The sequence below is a fragment of the Tursiops truncatus genome, chromosome 17 (genome assembly GCF_011762595.2).
Source record: "Tursiops truncatus isolate mTurTru1 chromosome 17, mTurTru1.mat.Y, whole genome shotgun sequence".
In the NCBI taxonomy this organism is placed as follows: Eukaryota; Metazoa; Chordata; class Mammalia; order Artiodactyla; family Delphinidae; genus Tursiops; species Tursiops truncatus.
Window position 1 is genome coordinate 61,253,493 of NC_047050.1, and position 10,416 is coordinate 61,263,908.

Sequence of the window (10,416 nt, forward strand, 5' to 3'; positions counted from 1 at the left end):
TTTTTAATTTGGATACTTTTCATTCCTTTAATCAAGCAACTGCAGGATGGGATCTATAGTAATTACTCCTCAAAAGAAAAGTCTCCTAAGCTTTCTTTCCGGCTCCAAAAACTAGTGTATTGAAGATTAGCCTGCTCCGCTTCTGCAGCTGGGAAATTGCTATAAAGCAGTTGTGCAAATCCTAGACTATCTATACAATCACAAGCCACTGGTGAGATTCAGAGCCAGAAAATGGGCTCAGGTGAGTTTAATTGACAAAAATGTTTCCCATCTTCTGATGGAAATTCTCTTGTCCTTGCTGTACACAGTGTTCCTTATTCCCCACCCCTTAATCCTGGGCCCTAGAAGCCTAGATATGATTTAAAAAAGTATTCATAAATTAAAAGAGATGACTGGTATTTGTGTGTCTATTCAACTGAAGGCATATCTGAGAACCAGCCTTATTCCTTCTCTTAATTAGGGGCTGCTGTTTCCTGCCTTTTCCTGCATTTACACCCTCTATCTCCTTCCAGGGACCGCTGTGCTCATATGTCTGTCTTTCCCATAAGTGACCATTACATCTCCACCCCACGCCCTGAAATATCCATTATGTACCCAGTTGTGAAATTTACCCTGTCTATGCTCTGCTGTGTATTCAGTAATCCAGTTGAGTTTAAATTGTCAGTAGTAGGTAAGAGTATAAGGCATCACATTTCCTACAAATCAACCATGTTTTAATGAGAATAAATCATGACTATAATAGGTGGGTTAATAGTTGCTAACATCAAACAGTCAAATTGGCAGGTCTACATTCCACCTTCAATAAACTTGGCCCTGCCCTTGTGTTCTGCCTAGTCACCAGAGGCCTTCATTATTTCAGAGCTGTGGGCTACCATCTACCATTGCAGACATATATTTTCCATGCCAGGGAAGGGATTTTTGCTGAAGAAAGAATATCACGTAAAATCACTCATATTGAGAATAAACTAGCCAAAGACAAAATCTTGAATCCTCCTTCCATCTCATCCTTGCTTTCCTCTCTGTCCTCACACCTCCATTTCTGCAATTGATTGGCACTGCGTTTATGAAAACATTTCTTCTACTGACTGTGTTGAGAAAGGGATGAAGATTTATTCCAGTCTGGCTCCCGATATTGTCAAGAAGTAAATTGTCCCTAAACACCCTCACTTCTCTGCTCTGTTGGTGATCATCAAAATTATTGAAAATGTCAGCTGAGAGCATTCTCATGCAAATGGATAGAATCTGAGCAGTAGGGTGAACAAAAATAAAATTTCTTGCCTTTGGAGGACTCAAACTTATTTTGAAACCTTCAAGATGAATTCATTTGAATACAATTTTTCTTTTAAGAATACTTAATATGCTCTGCTCACCCTATATAGTATCAACCTTCGTATTACTCCTCTAGGAAAAAAAAGATACAATTTTGAGCTTCTGTTTATTCTTAAGAGATTCAAAATTACCAGACAGATAGTAAAGGAACTGACTCAAATATACTTGTCAGAAGAGAGAGCCTTTGTAACCTATCTCCCCCAGGTGCAGTTTTGAAACCACCTAATGCTAATGAATGGGAGGACAGCCTCACCTCTGCATGAGACACTGTCATGGTAACATCTGGATTGGATTAACTCTTCTGAGCCAGTATTCACTCTCCTACTGAAGCAGAAGCAGGGACATGGTCAGACTGTAAGACTGTAAACACTTAGCACAGGAGCAAAGTCCAGAGATCCCTAGAGTCCCTACCCACCTTTTGAGAATTCACTGTCAAGTCATGATGAGACGGATCAGGAGAGTGGGGAAGTGTAGGTTTCCTTACTCTTATCTCAGAGTTGCGTCCTTTTCCTCTTGCTGGCTAACTCCTGCAGAAAGGGGAAGAAACGTGTAACAGCAAGGGGACCACACCCTGACATTTTATTTCACCAAAACTTCATAGCCAACTTGGGACCTGGTGAAAAATAAGATTCGAAGTCAAGTTACATTCTGGGTCATTTTGCGGCAGTTTGTCCTCATGTGGAAAATAAATAACAGGGATGCAAGAAGCATCATGTCTGATGTTTTTGATTTTTAAGATGACACATACAAAATAAACCAACATTTTGGTCAGGATGAACTTTGTCAGGGTCAGATACTTTTATTTCCCAGGGGAGGTTTAAATAACACATTCAGAACGAGACCTTTAGCCTTGGCAACAGATTGTCAGGATTGCCCCAGGCTTTGAAAAAATACATGTTTCTCCGTCAGTCTACCTTATTTTCTTTAACATATTGATGCAACTAGGTAATTTCAGTGTGGGCTCCAGATTTAGCACATTATGACGTGTTTAAGCAGTACATATATGGTTAAATTCTTCACGCTAATAATCTAAGAGATCTCATTTATACTCTCCTTGTCTGCTTTGAATAAAAATTATAACTAAATTAATATTTGTTTATTGTAAGTTTTATTTAAAGTCTTGAACTCTCCATTAAAAAAGTTAAGATTTGGGAAATTGGGTTCAGATATCATAGTGCCTATTTTCTAATATTCAAGATTCATAGAACCAGGTTGCTTGTAATCTAGGTAACAATATCATTTTTTTTTTCAATTTCTGAAACGGGCAAAATACTAGAGAACAGGAAAAAATCCATTTCCTAATGACCAATCACAACCTTTAAAATGAAAAATAGTTAAGAAGGAAAAAAATGTATAAGATTTTAAATAATAGATCCACTTCAATTATATGAAATAAAAGAGCAGTGTTTGAAATATTAGGAATATCGAGATCAACATTTTCATGATTGTCATCAATGAAATACTAGTCAGATGCCTCCTGAGGACAATTCAAGGTGCTAGATATGAGGAATTTAAGTATATGTTTCGATCCTTATTCTGTAAAAGTATTTATTTAGGAAGATGAAACTTACAGATAGATTGGCATAACAGAAGTTCTCAATGAATGATCGAGTCACAAAATACTGTGGGAATTCAGAAAGGGAAAAAAATATTGTGATGTAATAATCAAAATAAGGAAAAATGATTTGAGTTCGGCCTAGACTATTTGGACTTTGAAGAGGAGAGAACGTTCCAGGCAGGTGGGCCTAGAGAGCAAAGCTTTGAAGATGGTAATGAGCATACCTGTTAGGGAAACAATAAACAATTCCCTTTGATTTGTGAGAGAGGTCAGTGGAGACTCCAGGAACCATATCAGGGAGGCAGTCATGCAAGCGTCCTTACTGGGCTAAGGAATGCAACTAGATTAGCGGGAAATGGAGAACCATACTCAACAAGACAGGAATTATATGTTGCAAAGTTAGGGAATCATGGACACAGAAGGAAGGGATCAGAATCTCAGGAGAAAACCCTCAGAACTGATATTGCTGGACAGATCTTTGCTGACTTTAGAACCTGCTCTCCTTTAGTTCATCATTTCCATCTTCATTTCACCTGGGCTGACCCTTTCTTGGCACTGAACACAGCAACTTGCAGTCCATGTTTCTTCTAGGCTAAAAGCACTTTGTGGATAAAAATGTCTTTTTTCTTTGTTTCTCTAGTTTGCAGCACATTGACTAACATACTGGAAACTCAATAGCCATTTGTTAAGTGATTGATTGAATGAGTGAACAACTAAATAAGACAATTATAGCAATTAAACATTTCAGTTAATGGAACTAGAATGCCAATATTCACCTAAACATAAGATGACAATGTCTTTCATTCCTCCCTCTTTCATGTTTCTCACATCTACTCTACATCAGCAAATACTATGTCACATGGTAGCATCCTCTGCGATACTCTAGTGGCTGAAATTATCACAAGCATGCCTTGATTGATTAGAAGGGAGGAGACGAGTCCCATCTCTAGATGGGAGGAGTGTCTAAGAATATGGGAGCACACTGTCTACTGTAACATCACTTCCTTTGCAGCCTATTGTACTTTTTTTATCCTGTATGCTGCCACTCCATTTCATTCATCTTCCTAAAGTAACAGTGCAACTTCCCTTCTCAAAAGCCTTCAATGGGTCTCCATTTCCTTCTGAATAAAGAACATACTCTTTTTTGTGTGTGTATTTCCTTTTTTTAATTGAAATATAGTTGATTTATAATGTTGTGTTACTTTCAAGCATACAGCAAAGTGATTCGATTATACACATACATATATACTATTTTTTAGATTATTTTCCATTATAGCTTTTTTTTTTTTTTTTTTTTTTTTTTTTTCATTATGCAGGCCTCTCACTGTTGTGGCCTCTCCCGTTGTGGAGCACAGGCTCTGGACGCACAGGCTCAGCGGCCATGGCTCACGGGCCTAGCTGCTCCACGGCACGTGGGATCTTCCCGGACCGGGGCACGAACCCGTGTCCCCTGCATCAGCAGGCGGACTCTCAACCACTGCGCCACCAGGGAAGCCCTCCATTACAGGTTATTACAAGATATTGAATATAGTTCCCTGCGCTATACAGTAGGCCCTTGTTGTTCATCTATTTTATATACAGTAGCGTGTATATGTTAATCCCAAACTCCTAATTTATCCCTCCCTCACCTTTCCCCTTTGGTAACCATAAATTTGTTTTTTAAGTCTGTGAGTCTATTTCTGTTTTGTAAATAAGTTCATCTGTATCATTTTTTAGATTCCACATGTAAGTGATATCATATGACATTTGTCTTTCTCTGTCTGACTTACTTCACTTAGTGTGATAATCTCTAGGTCCATCCATGTTGCTGCACATATATATATACTACGCCTTCTTTATCTATTCATCTGTCGTTGGGCATTTAAGTTGCTTCCATGTCTTGGTTATTGTACATAGTGCTGCTATGAACATTGGGGTTCATGTATCTTTTTGAATTAGAGTTTTTGTCTTTTGCAGATATATGCCTAGGAGTGGGATTGCTGGATCATATGGTAACTCTATTTTTAGCTTTTTAAGGAACATCCATACTGTTCTCCATAGTGGCTGTATCAGTTTACATTTCCACCAAACGGTGTAGGAGGGTTTCCTTTTCTCCACACCCTCTCCGGCACTTATTTTTTGTAGACTTTTTGATGACGGCCATTCTGACTGGTGTGAAGTGATACCTCATCGTAGATTTGGTTTGTGTTTCTCTAATAATTAGCGATGCTGAGCATATTTTCATGTGCCTGTTGGCCATCTGCATGTCTTTTTTGGAGAAATTTTGTTTGTTTTTTTGATATTGAACTAATGAGCAGTTTGTATATTTTGGAAATTAATCCCTGTTGGTTGTATCATTTGCAAATATTTTTTCCCATTCCATAGGTTGTTGAATAAAGAATATAATCTTAATTTCAACCCACCTTTGCAGTATTTTCTTCCACTATTCTTAATGCATTTAAACTATGCTGGACCCAAACTTACTGTTACCTATAAATGTTAGCTTTCCTGCTTTTATCATTTTTGCTAATGTTCTGTCTTCCACTTAGAATGCTGTTTATTTGTACAGTAGCTTCAGTTTCTAAAACTTCATCTACCCTTCGAAATCTAACTAAAAACACACTGCTTCAGAGAAGCAGATAATAAATAATTATCTATTGTGTGTATACTTCAGCATGTCCTTCACTGGATTACTTAATTACATTTGATTCTACTGAGCAGGCTCAAATTACACTACGCCATTACTCGTAAAAGTTAAAACACTTAAATATATAATATATAATTACTTAATAAGAACTTAAAAATATAATATATACAATCACTCTAGCAAAAGTTTAAAAAACTAATCTGAAGTTTCAGTCCAATACTTGTCTCATGATCATTCTTTTTACCAACTACTACCAAACTTTCCCCTTTCTCTGTACTGGATGTTAAATCAAACACAATTTTAAATATTATTTCTAAAATATTTTACATTTTCTAAGTTCAAAGGCTTCTAGTGCAAACATATAACACTTGGGTTATCTTGATGACTGAATGGCAGGTTGACAAAAAATTCTTACATGGCCTAGTCTTTAGTTTGCTCAAAATGTAAAAAAGGGTCATCAGTCATCCTCTCTTCTTTTTTAATTGTTACATATAACATTATCATCTTCTCATAGTAGGTCCTGTCAAATCACTTTGCATTTTAGTGGTTTTAGGTCTGCAGTCACCACGGCTGCAAGCAACTATATAGTCTATTCTCTCTTCCATAAGGAAGTAAATAATTAAATGTTTTAAATAAGTTCTGCCCTAGGTAAATATAATTCTTTTTTATGTGATATAGACAGATATTTCTCATGAACAGTTATAAAAACAACTAAAAACACACAAAAATGAATGTATATGGCTAATTCTATCATTTATAGAAATGGATTCTGAATAATTTTTTTGTTGTTTTAAGAAATGATGAATAGCATAAAGTCACCATTCTTAACCAAGCTAAGTATGTATTTATGTAATAGGTATACATTTATGTAATAAGGCAATGTTGAACCCCTTTTCTAGGTGTTGTCTTAACATCATGGCCTTTTTCTCTGTGTTTCATTACCTGGGTGCAGAACTTCTCCAAGAATAGAATTAAAATTGCTGCAATTCACTGTCTATTTCTTTCCAGATTTCTAACTAGAGTGGATGTAATGAAAAATAAAATTATTAAGCACATGGTTCTAATAATGAAAAACTTAAAAGATATCACACAATAGCAAGAACATATATAATGTCCCTTTTTGCTAATTAACTAGATTTCAGAAAGATTCACTACTAAGGCTTTAAATGTAGATTTAGGCCACTACATTTACCTGTTCAAGAAAAATAACAAGATCAGATTATTTTAAAGCAATTTTAAAATGTTACTGAAAAAAATTTAGGAAAAAAATTTTAAAAAAGCAATCATACGTTGAGTAAATAAATTACAGTGTAACCATGGAACAGACTATCAGGAAACTGCTAAAAATGAGGTAGTCCTACGCCTTGACAAGGAATGATGTTCATAATATATTGTGAATAAAAAAAAAAAATTACGGCTTCCCTGGGGGCGCAGTGGTTGAGAGTCCACCTGCCGATGCAGGGGACACGGGTTCGTGCCCCGGTCCGAGAAGATCCCACACGCCGCGGAGCACCTGGGCCCGTGAGCCATGAGCGCTGAGCCTGCGCGTCCAGAGCCTGTGCTCCGCAACGGGAGAGGCCACAACAGTGAGGCCCGCGTACCACAAAAATTAAGTTTCAGAAATGTATGCTTAGTATTGATACCACTTTTTCAATCTCTCAGAGTAAAACCTTGAAATCGTCCTTGACTCTTCTCTTTGTCTCACGCGTTGCTTTTAATTCTTTGGGAAATATTTTTGACTGTGCTTTCAAAATATGATACCATCTCTCCTCTGCAGTGGGCTCACAACAGTTCTCCTTGTTCTTCCTTTTGCCACCCTTCAGTGGGTTCTCAACACAGCAGTCAGAATAATTTCTTTAAAACACAAGTCATACCATGTTTACTGTTTTGCTCAAACCTGCCAGCAGCTTCCACTTCGCGCAAAATGAAAGCCAAAGTTCTTACAAAGGGCTACAGGCGCCTCCATGATCTCATTTCCCACTGCCTTCCTGTCCTCATCCCTCTTCTCTGCTCCCATAGTTTCCTCGCTGGTCCTAGAACAAGCTACGCGTTCCGCCTTAAGGCTGTTTCATATCCCTGGAATGATCTTCCTGCAGTCCCCACATGGCTGACTTGTTCACTTCCTTTAAGTCTTTTCCCAATTGTCATCTTCTGAATGAGACCTACCTCAACCACTCCGTTGTAAAATAGGACATTACAGCCCCAGCTTCTCTCCTAGTCCTGTCTAGTCCCCTTAACCTTTCCTACCACACTGTACATTACTTATTCATTATAGTCATTATTTATTATCTGCTTCTCTCTAAAGAAAGTAATCGCCATGAGAGGATGGGTCTTGTCCATTTTGTTTACTCTTATATTCCAAGTATCTGGAACAGTGCCTGGAATACAGAATGTAATTAATAAATACTAATGGAATAAGTTTTTTTTTTCTTCAGTAATATAGAACCTAGTCTCAAGAGACATATATCAACTGTTGTTGAAGATGGTGACTAGAAAGTTTGGAGGGGTGGATAGCGTTTTTACCGTTTACTTTCTATAGCTCTATAATGTTATACTTTTTAAAAACAGTACAACTTTTATAATAACAATGCATATCTAAAAACAAAAAAGAGAAAAAATTCAACCTTAATTCTACTATTATAACACATTCAATACTGATTTTTCCTGTGCAATTAAATAGACTTGTAAACAAACAGATTACAAATAGTTTTGCGCTACATATTTTTGGAAACTTGATTCTAATATACTGTTGCAAACTTCTTTCCATTATGAAAGAAAGATTCCTGATATGTGTTTCCCCAGAAATTAAGGAGCATTGTTAAAATGCAGACTGGAACTTTTAGTGCCACCCACATTTGAGACTGCATTCACTCACAATTTCTGATAAAATTGCACTTCAGAAGGAGATAAAAAAAGCAAACTATCCTTCAACTTGATATGACTCAAAACACTTGGAGGTCTGCGTGGATACATGTACATGATAGTTATATTGTCTTTATATTTTGTAAAGCTCATCAAACTGTGGATATCATCTGTGACTCTTTCTCCAAAACAGAGCTAGCCTTAAATGTAGAGAAAAAAATAGGTAGTAGATTGACGATTTCATAACAGTTGACCTTTGGCAAAATATATTTCTATTGCTGGTCATAGTAGCCAAAATAAGGAGAAATAGGAAGTTGTCTGCAAGAGTACTGTTAGGATTTATCCGTGTTTTCTGGGAGGATGAACACTGACACATAATAGAATTACTTTTCATTCTGATCAAATGATTAGCTATTTCTTAGTATAGTCTTGAAACAGTGGATCAAAAAGAGGTAAATGGCATGGGGTAAGAAGAAGTAGATTTAGGAGGGAGTGATGAGTAATGGCAGAGGTCAAGGCAAATGGGAGGGGCTATGAAAGAGGCGGGCGCCGGAAGTCACTGGTTTCAAGGAGCTTGTTAAAGGGCCTTAAAATAAATTTTACTTTATTATTGCTCTTAGCAATGTTAGCAGACAGAATTGCATCTCTTTCATGCAATTATTCATTCACTCAGCAAAATTTCATTGAGCACATACTGTGTAACAAGTCCTGGGGTGGATAAAAGAATACATTTGTAGAAGATTAAGACACAGCATGTGCCTTTGAAACGGGCTGCATTGGAAATTCAATGAGGTCAAGTGTCTGTTGCTTCCTGCCCCAGAGCAGCCCTTGTCAAGCTCACTTGGAGCTTTCCCTTCATTTCCTGAAGGGACTCAGCCAGTCCCAAAGCTGCCAGGAGCATACAGCAGTTTACACAATCTGACTCCAGGCTGCTGGAGCGGCTCACGTGCCCAGCTGCTTGGAGAGCGACAAGGAAGGCAGCTGTGCAAGCCCACAGGCCTTGCTTGGCCACCCAGGAGCTCTCCCCAGAGGGGAGAAGCCGGAGCTACAGCCCACCTGGCTACCGCAGGACATTGAGAGGTCAAGCTGGGAAGGGCCAGGGCTCTACAAACCATCACCTTTAATCCCGAACCATGCAGGACAGGGCTTTGGGGGAGCATTCTGGAGCCCAGGTAAACCCTTGACCTTATTGACCCTTATTTTTACTGCCTTTTTGTCCATTTGCCAGTTTCTATACCTACTTTCCTCATTCTCTTGATTTATCCTAATGTTTATTAAGCACCTACATCTTGCCAGACATTCAGATACTGAGGAATACAAAAGTGAAAGGGATATTACTCCTTCACTGTAAGAGCTCTAATACCATCAAAGGAAGAAGAAAGGTACCCAACATTTATTGTGTATCTCCTATGTGTCAGAACCTGAAAGGGCATCACATACAGACTTATCCAAGCCTCACAGTGACCTCGTAAACAGCTAAATATTGTTGCCAGTTTATAGATTGGGAACCAGAGTTTTGCCTTCAGCTACTATGTGATGAAGCATTGTTCACTACAGGTTTACAAGCCAGAATGACCTAGAATAAAATCCCGTTTCTCCCATCACTGCTAATTATGTTACCTAGCGTGACCCCACGAGGTATTCTAAGCCTCACATTATTTTACTGTAAAATGGGAATAATAACTAGTTTATTGGGTGTTTTTGAAGATGAAATGGAGTCAAATACTCACTACTAAACTCAGTTTCTGACACAGGGATGGCACTAAATAATATTACCTTTATGTTATATGAATTGACATTTGAATGTAGGTCTGTCTGACTCCAAAGCTCTGAAACATACTCTCCTCTTTTTTTTTTTTTTTTTGGCTGCGTTAGGTCTTTGTTGCTGTGTGCGAGCTTTCTCTAGCTGTGGCGAGTAGGGGCTACTCTTCGTTGCGGTGCACGGGCTTTTCATTGCGGTGGCTTCTCTTGTTGCAGAGCACGGGCTGTAGGCGTGCGGGCTTCAGTAGCTGTGGCACATGGGCTCAGCAGTTGTGGCTCG